The following is a 16911-nucleotide window of genomic DNA, read 5'->3' on the forward strand; positions in this document are numbered from 1 at the left end:
TATGATGGCAGCCATCACCACATGCCTGCCCCTTCCCAGCACACAGAGGAGTCGGGATGCTATAAATTCATCACAAGCACTTGGAAAACTAAAAGTGATCTCTCTGGTGCTTCACTAAAGTGTCTGGATGCACTTGAGTCACTGGCATGATGATCATTTGTGGGAGGAGGAACTGCCTATTGGGTGGAGCATGTTTAGGACTTTACATTTTCATGGAATTTTTGGCAGTTGTTTGGATTTCTGCGCCGCCCCCCTGCTTCTCTAGAAACATGGACTTGATCTCTTAGCCCCGTGCTTTTCATTCCTTTAGAACTGACATACATTAATCATCTCCCCCTGTACTATGCCCCATAACCACAGTCTTGTGCTGTGCGCTAGGCCTCCTCTCTGGGAGCAGGGGGTGGGGGGCGCTGCATTCTGTAAGGCAGCTCCCCTCCCGTCACTACCTGAGAGGGGGTCCTACCCTTACTGTTAATCTTCTTAGTGCAACTACTTAACCTAAGAAAAGGAGATCAAGCCATAGAGGTGAGTACCCAGGGAGGCTGAGGATGCTTTTTTAAGAATAAGATTGAAATTCTTGTTCTTGACAGTTTTGAGATCCAAGAAGTCTATAATGTAGACAGGTGAGCAGTAAGGGAAGCTCAAGGGAAACTAGGTGAAGGTTTTACTTAGTATTTATATGCTAGGAAGCTTTAGGGTTTTTCCTAACAAAAATACACATACATGAAGATAAAATCATGCAGCATCCTATCCTGGCTTGAGGAACCACTTAAGGATGTGTCATATCCCTAAAATCTGTTTCTCTTCTTCCATTTTTTGAGTGTTGTGTAACTTAAAAGAAAAGTCATAGAGTTATGGATAAGATTCTGGTCCTTTGTACCAAAGTAATCTGAGGGAGATCACTCCACCAGAACTGTATTGTGATTACAGAGTAGGGAGAGAGCCGAGCATTCTGGTCTCTGTCCCTTTCACTGGGGCCTTATTCAATGATTGGGAATGGCTGGTAAAAAAGCCCAAGATGAAATCAGAAGTGATAGAGTTAGGGCCAGTTCTATGGAAGCTGGGGGGGGGGGTAACTGTACGATTCTAGTGGCTACGAAGAAGGGAAAGAAAAGAAACAGAAAATAGTAGAAAGGCAAAGGACTACAGACCTAATCAGCACAAATAAGCTGGAGGCAGTGGAGTTGGGTCCGTGCCATGGGACTCCATGCAGCACTGAAGTGGGGCACTGGACCGTGCTTGATGGGAGGCAGCTAGAAATCCCCCATGTGAGAGTCGTTCTGGATGTTCTTCATCTCCTGACCCCCTGACCTTCCCACCACCTGGGAAGCAGCATGCTAATGCTTCAGATGTGCCCCAAGAGCTGTTTCTCCGGGAAAACTTTCAGAGACTGTTGTCCTCGCTAACTAACCCAAGGTGAGTTATCCTGACGGGTTGTCCATGATTCCCCAGCAGTCCTCCCTGCTGCCCACAGAGGTGAGACTTTAGGACGAGAGCTTGCTTGGCATGACCGTTGGTGGCATGCACCCAAGTGCTAGGCTGACACTTCACACAGTGACAGATATTCTCAGCCTTGGCTGAACAGGAGTGAGTGATTTAATATCTGTGCAAGCTACACAGATATTAAATCTCTCCCTCTCCCATACGGAAGGTTACGTGCACTTCCAGAGACCTTTAGAGAACACCAGACCCAAACTCCCTGTTTTACAGAAAAAGAAACAACTCTGGGGAGGCCAGTTCATCATTTGCCCAAAGCCACACTGTTGGTGTCAAGGATGGGAATGGGACTATGGTCTCTTGGTTCAGTTCTCTTTCCACAACTCTGAGCCACACAGTGTCCTCCTAACTGGGCTCAACTCCATTATATAGCAAAGTTCTGAAGATGACAATTCTTGTCATGTCTATAGAATAGATTATTTCCTTTTGTGCCTTAACTTCCTCATTGGTAAAATGAGGAAGGTTTACTGTGAGGATGAAATGAGTTAATCCAAGTCAAGTACCTTAACACTGCTGGAGGCTTAGGAAACTATTGTGACAACTTATTTAATTTGCTGGATGGCACTTTGGCCTTAGGCTCCCTCCCAACTCAGACTCCAGTCAGGTCTCCATCAAGGGTTGGGTCCTGTTCTAAATTATGCTACCATAGCTGATATTTCTCTTGCTCACAACTATATATCAGGAAAACTGTATCTTGCAGTATTTCTCTGAATTAATAATGAGTTGTGGTCACTGTAACCTCTTATGGAATATTTGCCTGCAAAGAGCAATAATCAAACTATTGATTGCCCTCAAGAGACCGAGACAAAATATTATTATTAATACTACTACTCTGATGACTCCTGAATGAATTATGGATATATCTCTTTAGAGTTCAGCAGAGCCCAAGCCATCAGAAAGTGGGGAAAAAATGGGTGAGGAGCTTGGCTTTTGAAAACGCTTGGTGCTTTGGGGGCAAGAGTTCATTCGAGAAGATAACAGCAAAATTAACGTCAGCCAGAACACAAACCATCTCATTCATAAGTCAAGCAGAGAAAGTCAATTATCATATGGTTTCACTTATTTGTGGAACGTAAGGAACAGCATGGAGGACATTAGGAGAAGGAAGGGAAAAATGAAGGGGAGAAATTGGAGGGAGAGATGAACCATGAGAGACGATGGACTCTGAGAAACAAACTGAGGGTTCTAGAGGGGAGCGGGGTGGGGGGATGGGTTAGCCCGGTGATGGGTATTAAGGAGGGCACATACTGCATGGAACACTGGGTGTTATACGCAAACAATGAATCATGGATCACTACATCAAAAACTAATGATATATTGTACGGTGACTAACATAACATAATAAAATAAAATAAAATAAAATAACCCCCAAAAAACAAGAGTGCATGGAGTTGATAGGCAGATCAAGAGTTAATTTGTCTGGATAGGAGAAGGTAGAGGGACCTCCTCCTTCAGGGTGGGAGGTGTGATGCCTTAAGGCCACAAAGTCAGAAGGGTGATTATCTGAATATCTTAGAAAAACCCAGGAGAAGGGGTTTGTCTATTCAAGATCTCCTCTTTCTCCCACCCGCCCCAGGATATTTATCTCTAGGGCAGAAAAGGTCAACAGAGAAACAAATCTAGGAGAGATAAGAGAGCTATGTCCTTCTATAGCCAGTTGGATGGTTAGCCTCAGGAGGGTGGCAGTTAGAAATGCAACTAGGGCTTGGCAGAGCGCCAGAACAGTTGGGGCACAGAAGTTGAAAGCCAGAGGAACTTCAATTACACTCCAGCTCCTTTACCTTACAAATGAGAAAAGAGGCTCGAGGGGTTAATGATTTGCCAAGCCACCTGGCAAGAAGGTCACAGAGCTGGGGCAAGAATTCAGGGCCTCCAGCTCCAGAATTGGGATAGTATTCAACAAAGTCAAATGCATGTGCTACCAAAGCTGTGGTTCTAGTTAGGATTGGAAATCAGCATTTAGAGTTATAAATTCTCTTTTAGGGAACCCTAACTCTAGCAGCCTCTAGCATTGATCCCCCCCACCCCAGTCTTTCTCGAAGCTCTCTTTTGGCTCCCATGATTCCACCTCTGGTTTCTTCTTTCTATTCTCATGACCACTCATCTACCTTCTTCTTCACAGACTAATCATGTTCCAAAGGGATCCCTCTGTTCTTTGCTCGTCTTTACATGCTCAGTCTCTAGAGGAAATCTTATCCCACCAATGGCATCTAAACACACCAGATAACAGATCCATAGCTCCAGCCTAGAAGTTTCTTCTGCACTCTGGTCCCATATCTCCAACTGGCTAATGGGTATCTTCACTGCTAACTCAACAAGTTTACACTTGTTGAGTGTGAAAACCCCTTTCTCCTGCTTTATCTCTCTTAGTTCACAGCACGCATGAAGATAGGAGGCTCAGAGGTTTGCTGAGTCTCTTCACAATCTGGAACCCAATCAGTTTGGCCCCCATCTTCCTCCTCACTGTCTCTCCTAGTTCAGGCCTTTAACAACCTTCTATTGGGAGTCCAGCAATTGCTTCTCAACTGGTTTTCCTGCATTTACCTTCTCCCACCTCAAAATCTATCTTCCGCCTTCCCCAGAAGAGTTATCTTTCCAAACATATCTGCTGGTTTCCCTTTCCAGTTCTTTGTAATAGTATTTCTCTCAGTATGACTTGTAATGTCCCATTCAAGACCGTGAACTCCTGAAGTTCAGGGAGGCTGGCCTATTCCTTTGACATTTCCAGAACTTGAGCCCAGTGTCTGAAGCAAAATGTACCTCACTAAATGTTTGCTAACTTAAAATGGATTCTGGACTCCGATTTCCTGGCTCTCTACAGAGAAGGTGAAATTGTTTTCTAGAGACATCAGCAAGATACTCGGTAAAACTTTTCAGATGGACATAGGAAGATGAACTAACGGAACCAGAAAGATGAATGGCATGTCCAGACCTCACAGCCAGAGAATGTGGAAGATGGCAAGCAGGAAAGTGCCCCCGCCCCCATTAAACAGGATGATGACATAGATGGGAGCTTGAATCTAGTGTCCACAACCACTGAGCAAACAGGAAGGCCAGGAGGAGCTGACCATCCCAGCCAGATTAAATATAGTCATCTTTGGAAGAGCTTTTTCTCCCTCCAGTGCAGCGACCTCCATCTGGCAGCAGGTGACTGGGCACCATTCATGCTTTGCCAGGATGTTGGGTTCTGCTGTTCCTGGTTCAGCTGTGCCTGAGGAGTGGGAATAAAATACCATAGGACTAGCCAGAACACTGGGTACAGAGAGCTCTAGGTCATATGACAGTTTCCACACCATCCCCCACTCTTCCCTGCCTTTTTTTTTTTCGTTGCTATCAAAATGTCAAGAAAGCTTATTATTACTCCCACTGCCAGGGAAACTATCTGCTTTCCCAAATACAGAGAGGTGTGACTTATAATTTCCATGACCATTCATACTGTTCTTTGAAGAGAAATGAACACAATGGCTGATGTGTCACCCCATTAGGACTGATAGCATCATCAATGGCCCGACTTCCTCTTATTATTTTTACTTCATTCTATATTTATCACATAGGAGCTCCTGCCAAGACCTTGGGGCTGCCACATTCTCAACCACATGACTTTCCTGTACCCAACTTCCCAGACTTTTGGCCTGGACTCTGGTGGAGTTCTTGTGCACGCACGGGCATGCACACACACATACACACAGTGGACAGATCCTGAGAAACAGGCACAGTAAGGAAGGAAATGGCCATTGTCAAGGAAATCAGTCCTAAAGGAAGTAGCTAAGGAATGAGCATCATCAAGGTTAGTTTCAGGACACACTGGGGAAGAGAAAGAAAGGCTCATGTGCCTGCTGACAAAAATCAGCTTCGGTCTGAGGGCGATCAAACCACTTTGGCTCTTCCCCCCACCATAATCTTTGGGTTATAGGGAAATGTGGAATTTCCCCAAAGAAGGTAATAGTCAGAAAACATGGATATCTACAAGTGTCTGGATTTTGATTCTTGGAATACTTGGTTTACACCTGGGTTTTTTCACTGGATGATCTGGGCTGTTGAATTTTTGGAGCTGAATCCTCTCTGGAGGTTGTTAAATAGCAGACGTGAGACTTTCAAGAAAGTTCAGGAGTTAGAAGATAGAATATATATCACTTCCAGATTTTTTTCTCGGCGATATATGTCAACTGTAGTCTGACATGGTGTTCATTATGTGAGCTGAACTAGCCATGGGAAGGCAGCAGGAGAATTTCCCTAGTCATACTTCTGATACCCTGTGAGGGGCACCCAACATGTGCTGTGAAGATTTCTCTGACACCAAGGCCACATTTCAGCCAATGATTTTCATTTTCTGGAAAGTGCTTCTCAACTCCTATGGTGGTCACAAAGCTTACATGAGTATCTCGGACCTTCTGAATATTCGTGTCATTTACTCTGCCCCAAGTCCTCACATTTTCTTAGATTTCCTAGCCTTGTGAACTTTACCCATAGCATTCTCTTTTGAGCACTTCTGAGTGGAAAATGCTTTAAGAAATCTGGCATTAGACACTTGTCTCCCAGAGGTACTCTTTGACACACAGCAGCCCTGACAGCCACTGTGGGGCTGTGTCCTGTGTGTGGTCAAGACCCAAGGCACCCAGATTTGGGAATCTTAACATCTCTTCCATTATTGGTCCATTCCTGTTTGATGAGGTATCGTTTAGAACCTTGCATTACTTTGGGGGTTCATGTACCAAAGTGACACTACCTCTTGAGAGTTGGTGAGATCTGAGGCTCTTGACCAGTTTTGATATGTGGACCTTAGAAAGAATTTTCCATCTGACCAGATTTGGTCACATCATATGGACAGCATAGATGTGAGATTAAATAAGTGTTCCTTCAAATGCTGGTTTTCCTTCCTTCTCTGCACAATGCCACCTATTCTCCTTTGATTGAAGTTTGATGCAGGACAAAAACATCCATATGATGGGGTTTGTTTACCATGAAACCAACAAAAGCCTGGAGCAAATCCTTTGTTTCATCTAAAAAAAAATAACAAATGGGTTGTTAGGGAGGCCTGCATGTGTGTGTGTGTGTGTGTGTGTGTGTGTGTGTGTGTGTGTGTGTGTGTGTGTGTGTGTGTGTGTGCGCGCGCGCGCGCGTGCGCGTGCATGTGACTTCATAGTAACCTTCTATTATTTCTTGGCCAGTTGTGGAGGATGAATTTGAATCCTGACCAGAGTGAGAAAGTAGCATTTCCTCACAAGTCTGATGATCAGAAACAATACACATGTCTTCAGGAGCTCGGTTTTCTATTCCTCTATGGTCTTTGAGATTTTTTTTTTAAGCAACTCCTGAGGGTCTTAAAGAAGGTGGAAGGATGCCGTTGTTTCTATGTGTTAGAACCAGAAGTCACCCATAGCTTGACCAGAACCAATTAGGCTAGAATTTTAGACCAAGAAGGGATTCTAGAGATCATTCAAACCCGATCTTGTTTTACAGCCCAGAGGGTCATCTATTAGATTAGCAGCAGAGCCAGAACTAGCATCTGGTTCCCCCTCTTAATCTAGGATTCTTTTCCACTGGACCAGGATGTGCTTCCTGAGAACCTCTCCATCTTAGAATTTAGTACTGTTGTTATTAAGCCTTGGAATTTATAAGCATTTGTCCCAGGTTGCCTGGTTTTGAGAGATTTAAGTATAGTATATTGGCAAAGGATCAAAAACATGGGGTAGGCACAAAATCTTTTCAGGGTTCTGTCCCTAGATAAATCTGACGGGCGCCATATAATGATGAAGGCCGGACACCCACTCATCCAAAAGATAGGTTTTTATTAACAATAAAACAACCAGCTGGATTTCAGCCAACATTACAGTGTTGGCACTGGACCACATCTATCTGCCTGTCTAGACAAATCCCTCCAACCTCCAGGTACTTGGGGAAGTGAAATGAGAATTACGTTATAAAGGAGTAGGAGACGCCAGTCCACTATATTACGGTTTATTTCCAAAAACCAGTATCATTTCTCAAAAGGCAAAGCTCGAAAGTTATAACATCTTATCAAGTATTTGAAAGAAGGGAAAGATCTTATTTTTTCCATTCCCACATATCTTATCTTCCTGCACCAAGGTATGCCGCTCTCAGGGTCTGAAGTAATGTCTAAATCCATCAACACCAGTACGCACACACACTAGCAACCCTGGCCTGCCCCCCAGACAGACCCAGTCGACATACCTTGGATGCCCCCCCACAACTCTTTGAGATGTCCCCTTACCTAGGTTCGCTGCCTGATTGCTATTATCCCACTTCACTTGTGAGGTCCTCAGAGAGTTTTTAAAAATGGACCAGTACACATGGCTGAAAGGGTGTCTATAACCATAGGCTGTCAGCCTTGCACCTGCAGAGAGGTCTCAAGGAAGAACCTTCAGATGCTGTAACCTCTCAGCTAGAAGAGGGAGAAAATATGGCAAGAGCACATGGAATGGAAGAAAACCTCTAAATGAAATGGTTCAGCGGCTAGGTATATAAAGCTCCTACATGTATGTATAATATACCAGTTTATAAGAATAAAATGGCTTTCTTTAAGGTTCTGTTCTAAATGCGTGTCCCATTATTTTATATACATCAATATAAAATTATATATATCCATTATGCATGCACACACGTACATGTACACACACACACACACACACACACGACAGAGGAAGGCTTCAGAGAACTAAAGGTTGCCTTAGAGACGGTCTGATGGTTTTACATGTGGTCTGAGTGAGATCTCATGCTTCTTAGTATTTTGTGGTATTCACTTGAACACACAGGGCCATGTATGTAAGAGGAAGTTTCCCCTTGCTGAGGACCTGTGACATGAAGCTCAACCTCAGTGATGGTACAATTATAGTGAATGGTTCTGTGCTTGTATTTTTGTGCTTCTGTCACATAGAACCAGTAAGGCAATTTTTTTTAAGTAGAAGGAAGCAGGGGAGATGAGACCAGTGATTCTTAACTAGGGGGGATTTGGGGATTTGGCGATGTTTGGAGTCATTTTTAGTTGTCACCATGCGTGTGTGTTGCTCGTGGCCTGTGGGTAGAGGACATCCTGCAATGCACAGGATGGTCTCCCATCACAAAAAATGATCGAGCTCTAAAAGTTAGCAGCGCTAAGTGGAGAACCCTGCATAGAGGAATGGACACTCACTGAATTAACAGGATCTAGTCTCGGTCCTCAGACTGTAAGAGTAATGGCCAAGAAATCACAATTTCCCCACCTGCAAAATGGGGATAATGAACATGTTCTTTCTAATATTATGAGAAATCATGAAATTATACATGCGGAACACTCTGATTTCTTCAGAAGAAAGGGTCTCTATAAAATCAAAGCACAGTTATTATTACTGCACTATTATGAGCTCATGAAATTGTGTCTTAAGAACTGTATTCCTCCCCCTTGGAAAAAAAAAATTCCTCCAGGAAAAGAAAACAAACCAGAAATGATCTCATCATGATTACACCTGCCACACCAAAAAACAGACACAGTTCAGAGAAACTAAATTCTTTCCCTGCAGCAATGAAGTAAGCTGCGTCTGTAATTAAGATCTTAATAAGGGAGGCAGGAGGCTTGATGCAGCCGCTGCAGGCCATGAGGCGCGGAGCCGCCCCGCTGGGTCGAAAGCAAGAACAATTGAAATAACAATCTCCCTCACTGCTTCTGGCTCTCAGGTGTTCTCCGCAGAAGTCCATATTTCAAAAAGGCCCTTTCCTTCATTTCTAGAGATGCCTATTTCTGCAAGGGAAAAGAAAAGAACCAACTAATTATTTACCAGTAAAGTGTATTGATGACTCTATGTGAAAAATTCACCTGAATTCACTTAAAAGAAGAGCACCTCTTAGATAATTTCCTGTCAAAAAGCTGACATAAGGGAAAAGGGATAATGCCTTCAGCGGCTGATCTTTGGATCAATTCACGTTGACTGTCTAGAGTGGCCATGTGCTCCCGAATTTCCAAGACAGTCCCAGTTTCAAGTGTCTTTCCCATTGTCAGACCGTATGTCCCATCGTTGGGTTGTGAAACGTGGATGCATATCCACGGAAGTTATATATATTTTAAGCTAAAAATAAAAGATAGGCATGCAAGTGTATATCTTCCTAATGGGTCTGCCTTGGTAGAATTTAGGATTTGGGAGAAAAAAAAGGATAGGTATTCAGTCAATGGACATGTTCTCCAATTGACAAGATGACCTTTGTAAGGAAATGAGATATATTTTAAGGCCATCTGGGCCTCTGTGAGATCGTCGAGAAGTCTTGGCTTCCCAGGGAATGGGGTTAAGAGAAGGAATGCTGTTGAGCTCACTGTGTTCTTATTGCTCCTTTCCCTTCCCCCATCTAAAGGTACGCTCAACACACTTGGCTCCAAGTGGAGAAGGCTGGAGAATCAGAGAATAACTTGAAGTTCTATCCCAGAGGAGCATTCAAGGAAAAGAGGTCTTCAAAATTTTGCTTATGCCAATGCTGTTGTGGTGGTAAGGCAATACTGCTGGTCCACTAACCCATTTCCTGCCAAACTCGGACTCATACCACAAATGCCTGGTAACCAAAAAACAAACAAACAAAAGAATTCATCGACAGATTACTGACATGTCCTGATAGAAGACTCAACACCAAGAAGCCTGGAGCGTCTAGAAGTCTACTTTACTAGCTTCCTGGTGGGCTGGTTTTGCTTGTTATGCTTATTGGGGGTGGGGTGAATTCTAGCTCATTCTTTTAGTAGAGCACAGGGCTGGGTGACAGAGAAGCCTACATGCGTCCTGAGTTAGCCACATCCCCTGTGGGAGTGAGGTGCTAAGTTAACAATAATGAACTGACTACTACAAATCAATGAGATTAAGGCTAATTCATAGAGGAGCATAAGGTTTCCACATAACTAAAAAAAAAAAAAATTAGAAAAAATATTAAGGGCACATCATTTTGTCTAAATACATACTGCTTTAATAAATAGGAAAGATCTGGTTCAAATCTTAAGCTTATATACTTTTTGGTTGCTGCAACTTTCTATCGAGCTTCCCAAATAATTCCCCCCGAAACACACTCAAACACACACACATACACATACACAAAAGAGTAAAGAAAGGAATTAAATTTCAACTCCAAAGATCCTATCAGACATTTCTGTGCAGTGCTTGCACCTTTACATAGTCATGGTTGCTCAATCTTTATTTCTGGTAAGCGTTAAGTATCAACATTCCACTAAGAAACATTTCTGGTAATGTATGTATTACCTTGACATATTAGAAATATAAGGAGGAATTCTCATTTGCAACATATACACCATGATTTACAAAGAGATAAGACACCTCCAAAGTGATGGGCCCAGCCTTGGAATAAGGTTCCTGAACCACCTAAAACACCATTTAGCACCATTAATCGTTGGGGAGGAGGTTGGGGGGAAAAAGACTAGCTCTTTTTAAATAATAAACTGGGCCCAGGCATATGTATTTGAGAGCACTTGACTGGCAAGTTTAATATCTCCATGATCAGCTGCCCCAGCCCCACTCCAGGCATGAAAACATGACTGTCAGAACTCATGCATGTTTTCTGGGGTGCCTGTTCCATCTTCCTCAAAGGATATGCCTCAATTCACCTAGATCTCATTGTCAAGTAAAAACTACCTTCTCAAGGAATCACTCTTTCTAGGGGACGGTGGCAGGGATCACCACCAAGTCCATTTCTCTTAAAATGAAGATTCTTCAGGAAGACAGACTTTTGCAGCCAAGCTGTAATGTTCCTCAGGCGTGTATCGGCCTCATTAACCAGTACGAATGACCACAGGGAGATGACTGGAATGCTCTAAGTAAATAAGATGGAGGGGGGTGCCATTGATGGAGTTTTGAGCAGGGTTTTTTTGGGGGGGGGGAAGTCCCCTTCCATGCCCATATTTTTTGCAGTCATCCATCACCTAGGAGACCAGCAGCTATTCTCTGCGCTTTAAGTTGGAAATACAGCATTTCTTCCCAGTGGTCCTTCTTGTTTATCTTGGCAACGAGGCTTGGTAATTAAATCTATATGTTACTGCAGAGTAATGCCATGGGCCCAGTGGCTGGCATCTCAAACCAATTTGTTTAGGTTTCTTTCTAACCCTAAAACGATCTAAAGATAGATCACCAAGACCTCTTATTTTACATCTCCTGCAGTAGGATAATATATAGTTTCCCTGAGCTTCCATACCCCCCAAATCACCTCCTTAGCATTTTACCTTCAATTTTGTACATTGATAACTTTCTCTTGTCCTCACTAATATATTTGTTATGGATAAGTGATTCTAGCAAATTCTTCCTCTTAAATTTTTATCTGTATAATGCTTCTATATCTATATAATATATATGTTTTATAATGCATCCTATAATAGCTGCCATTTTTACATGCCTCTGTGCTAAAAATAGATGATTTCCATATAGTATGTCCTTGCCACAATCTGATAAGATCAGTATTATTACTCCCTTTTTATAAATGAGGACACAGAGGCCTGAAGTAGCAAAAGTGGGATTTGCAACAAAACCCAGGTCCTTTCCACTATGCCATACAGCATTAAGACTTTTAGTGGCAAAAAAAAACAAACAAAACAAAGCACCCACCTCTTTTTAGCAGCTATTTGTAAAAGTATTTTACGTCCTTCAACATTCAAGTCAGTATCTGTTGAGTGCTGACTACGAGCAAAGTCGTGTAGTTTTAGGTATATCAACTCTTGTTAATAAGGATGGAGATCCTAAGTCATTCATATATTAGCAAAGGGGCACATCAGTGTGCTGGTAAACCCCTGTTGTCTGGCACCTGCCTTTCCACACTACACATCCAGCCCATGGCACACGAAACAATACTCGGCCATCTTTACCTAGTTAACTGGGATTTTGACAGAATCCTGTCACCGAGTCTTGGTCCACACTACCCTCTCAACACCTATCCACGCAAAGAGAGCCAGGGCTGACTAGCATTATCTATTTTACTATATGCCAGGAGCCGTGGTAAAGCCACGGTAAAGCCGTGGTACTTTACATCCATGTATTATCTTGTTTGGGCCTTAGAACAATAGTCTGACACAGGTATTATCCCTATTTTACAGGTAAGAAAACTGAGGCTCAGAGAGCTTGCCTTTCCTGAAGCTGTCAGGCCATAAGTCACAAGAAACAGACATGCCTTTCTCCAAAGCCCCTACTCTATCCACAAGAACATATAAGATCAAGGCCGTGCCCCCTCCAGGCTGTAACAGAGACTAGATCACACTTTTTATTCAAGGACTTGTCTAACAATCTGCCTCTACCCCCAAATAAAGGGTTGGGGGCTCTCATTTTCAGTGGGGCTTCCTTAAAACTGGATGGCCCCCCAGGGCACCCAATGGCAGTTACAGGTAGCCTTTCCATAGTGACTCCTTGGAAGGGGTTAATAAGTAAGGGAGTGCTAACAGAGTAGGACAGAGATGGAAAACCTAGAGCCTGTTGTAGGGATTACAGGTCAGTCGAGGAGACAAACGTGCAGGCTTTTGATGGTTTTATAGAGTGGATGGATGAGGAGACCTGGCCGGTGGGAGGTGACAGGATAACCCAGTAGGGTAGACACGGAGACAGAGAGACGGGGGCCAGTGAACGGGAGCAGCAAGAGACCAAGCTTTCCCACAGCAGAGTCAAAAGAGAGAAGAGAGGTAGGGGGTACGGGGTGGGTTTTAAGGGCACCGTGTCTACGTGGGTGGAGGAGGCGAGCTGCACGCAAGTCTGCTAGTAGAGCTGCGTAAGGACTGCTTGAATGAAAAAATGAGAGACGACAAGGTCATAAGGGCACACAAGGGGGAGGGAATTTGCAAAGGGGAAAAAGTGGAGAGGAAGTTTTTTTAGAAATCTGGGGGTGTGGGGGGGGGAGGGGTAGGAGCTGCAGACCGGAAGCCACTGATGATTCTGAGAAAAGGAGTGATGTGTATTACAGTAAGGAAAGGATGCTAAAGGAATCCTTGGTATGTCCCGCACTGCGCAACTTGCTAAATTTGGTATTGTCAGAGCACCTCCAGCTCTCCAAAGACTTTCATCTCTACGTGGGTAAGCTCTGTAGCTCTCACAGTGGGTTTGCTCAATAAACACATCCATCCATAAACAATTCAGTTACTCGTGAAACATCTTTCAGTGCCTTTAAAATTCCTAGATCTCACCTAAGATTTAAAAAGGAGCACGGGGGACCGGAGTCTCTCGTTCGGATGGGGTGCAATGAATCACTGACAAGAGAATACCTAATTCAAAGCCGAAACATCAGAGCAAGGAAAGAGCGGGGAATTATCGAAGTCATAAACGACCGTGTCGACTCGCCTGAAGACCCTCGATCATTTTCTCTCAATGTAGCTCCGGAAAATAAAAGGCGTTTCAAAGTCCCCCTCAAAAGCGTTCCACAGTACACACGTTGTTTGCCCACAGCCAACCCAGAATCCAGTTTTCTCATTTCTGTTGTAAGTTCCACCTGTACTTTTTCTTGGCTCAAAACGTTGAAGAGTGAATTTGTTGTTTGACCATACTTCGGTGGAAAAAAAAAAAAAAGAATTTGTGGAATGGTAGACTAGATAACATAATTTAGAATTTTAGGGTAGGCACCCAGGGTTCCGAACTGTGGCAAAGTCACAGAGGCTGCTCAGCTATTAGAGACCAGACAGGCAGTGTAGGCTGAGCTCTGACCAGGCCTGGGCCTGCACAAAGTGGGCGGGGTCTCGGGCGTCCTCTCAAACACAGCAGTGCATGCATGATTCAGTCCCCCTCCTGGCAGACAGCAGAAACGATCTGCTTCCAGACCCTCAGAAGGGGAGCCTTCCCTGGGCAAGCCACCACCACCACCGAGGCACCATGCCCTACCCCCGTTTCAGGACATGCTTTGCATATTCAGAAGAGCTTGTGGACAGCTCTCAATAAATGCAGGCCCCGCAATTTACAGTCTACTATCACAGAACCTCATACTGAAGCCTTTTAAGACAAATGGAACCTAAAGTCCATATGAAACTGCAGCCTCCCCATGAACACCACCACCAAGAACCATAAAATGGAATCAAGCTAGGCTAGATGTGCGCTAACCAGAACCGTTGTGTTCATCAGTAATAGCTTACATTCCACAGTTTTCAAGATTATTCTAAATACAGAGCCGGCCAGCCTGGGGCTGCGGAAAAGTGCAGAATGAGTGGGGGTTTGGTTGCCCTCTAGTTATGATTTCTGAAGTAGCCAAACCAGATAATCTGGTTTAAAAAAAAAATCTTATAGTGGCTGAATTATAAATCTCTCCAGTGAACAGAAGTCTGACTGTGCTACATTTATAGCATGTAGAGCAACACTTGGTTTCAAAGATAATTCCTGACTCCAGGATTTTACAATCGAATAATAATCTGGTTTTACTACCAAAGTGGCTCAGATTAAACAAATAACTGCCAAACATGTGTTATACTTTGCTTTGTCGAGTTATAGCTAAAAAAAAAAAAAAAAAAAAAAAAAAAATCTATCCTGCAGGAATACTGGAGATGAAATAGTTTTAAACTCCCTGGGGGACAAAAACAGTCACAAAGGACATTTCAGGGAGGTCACTTTCTTTAATGGTGGTTTAAAGTCACAAGTTTTGGAGCCAGATCGCTTTAGTTCAATTAACATTTCCGTGACTTTTAAAGCTGTGTGGCTTTGGATAAATCACTTAGCCTCTCTGTGCCACAATTTCCACATTTGGAAATAACACCCACCTCATAGAGTTTTTGGAAGGGTTAAATATGACAATCCTGTATTATCATGGTAACTCTTAATACTATTTATCATCCCTCTACCTTTGCGTCATCTCCTCAACTTAAAATGACAAAATCGTCTCCTGAAATGGAGTTGTCCATTATTAGAGAGAAGACAGGCTTTATAAGACAGGGACAGTAGATTTCTTCAGGTACTGCTTTATTTTATAGTCACCCCAAGGTGTCATTTTGGCATTTAGCCAGTAAGAGAAATCAGTGTTTTTTTCTGGTGAAAAAAGCTAATAACATGAGCTAATCACAGCCATATATTTACACCGGGCAGGGTGTTCAAACTGGTAAGACCCGGTAAAGAGAAGGGTTTTTTCCATGAATGCCCATCACAATTTATTTCGTCAGTTGCCATGACGTTTTCTCTCCATAAGAATAAAACGAAACACGATGAGGTCACTGAATAAAAGTGACTTTAGACTTTGTTGTTTTTGTCACTTTCTAGATCGAGGTATTCAGCGTTGATGTCAGCCATTTGTACTTTCCAATCATAAACGTATGAACATATTTTCCCCTTGCCTTTCCCCTGCAAGGTGGTTATTATGAGACTAAATGCCTTCAGCAATAGGGATAGGAGGGGGAAAGAATCACTGCAGGCTCAGGAATCTCTAGGCCAATCACTATTCTAAACAAGGGACTGTGGAAATATGGCGTGAGCCACTTCAAGAATGGGAACTTTCCTGCCAGGTAGAAGATTTGTTGCTGGTTGCATCCTAAAGCCAAAAGTATTAAGAATCTTCAGGATTATTCATTCCTCTGCTCTTTCCTATGGAGAAATAGTGGAATAATAATAATAATGATAATAATAATAATAGAAAGCTAATAATGTGCCTTCACACAGTTGTAACCTTTCCAAGGAGAATCATAACTCATGCATTATAATGAAGACTTTCGGCATCTTGATTTAGAGCTTTTGAACGAGATTTATAGCTTTTGAATAAAAGATTTACCACCGAGGTTAACCAGTGGCTATTAGCCAGAACCGAGTATTTACAACCTCACATTAAAAAAGGATGGGCCAGAAGCTATATAATTCAGAAAGGAAGCAAAGTAGCTCCCAGCTAGCACAAACCTGAAGGTCAGACAGGTAATACAAATTGTCAATCCAAAAGCATAGCCACCTTACCAACCGTCATTTTAATAATAGCACATTTGTTTAAAAGCATTAGGTCTCATGTCTATTCTAGAAGTCACACCCAATTCACTGCGATGTGCTTCGAAGTGCAGTGTCTCTGGAAGCTGCTTGCCTGGTTAGATGGGGGTGCCTTACATAAAATAGGGATATTTTGAGCAAGTTATAATCCTTTTGCCAAGAATACACAAAAACAATGGAGCAAAATGCATGGGAAAATAATGTATCACGACATTCTGTAAGCTACAGGGACAATAAGCTGGCTGGACACTTCAGACCCTCAGCCCATTCAAACACCAGTAAAAGTATTTTCAAGAAATGGCAGATCCTCATTTGTTCTTATATGCAGTATCATTTAAGGATGTCAGAATTCTCCACCATCCGCTGTGTAGCAGTACCTGAGGCTTTTAATTTCTCCCACCCAAAGTACATAAGGCAAACTGCTTCTCATATCAAATGCTTAAAGCAAAGGCTGAAAACTGCTTTGAGAGCCAGTCTGAGAGACTCAGCAATTCTGATTCCCCTCTCATTACAGCTCCGG

General features: G+C 43.1%; 1 protein-coding gene across 4 annotated transcripts in view; it reads right to left on the reverse strand.

Annotated features, from left to right (window-relative positions):
- NEDD9 (neural precursor cell expressed, developmentally down-regulated 9) overlaps nucleotides 1-16911 on the reverse strand; it is a 177291-nt gene that overhangs the window by 28934 nt on the left and 131446 nt on the right. Inside the window, exon 2 of one of the 4 annotated variants that reach the window (XM_027601735.2) lies at nucleotides 6224-6497. The exons of the other annotated variants lie outside the window; for them this stretch is intronic. The gene's annotated coding sequence lies outside the window, so the exon portion shown is untranslated. The remainder of the gene's footprint in view (nucleotides 1-6223; nucleotides 6498-16911) is intronic. 4 annotated transcript variants of the gene reach the window in all.

The sequence above is a fragment of the Zalophus californianus genome, chromosome 7 (assembly GCF_009762305.2).
Source record: "Zalophus californianus isolate mZalCal1 chromosome 7, mZalCal1.pri.v2, whole genome shotgun sequence".
NCBI classification, from domain to species: domain Eukaryota; kingdom Metazoa; phylum Chordata; class Mammalia; order Carnivora; family Otariidae; genus Zalophus; species Zalophus californianus.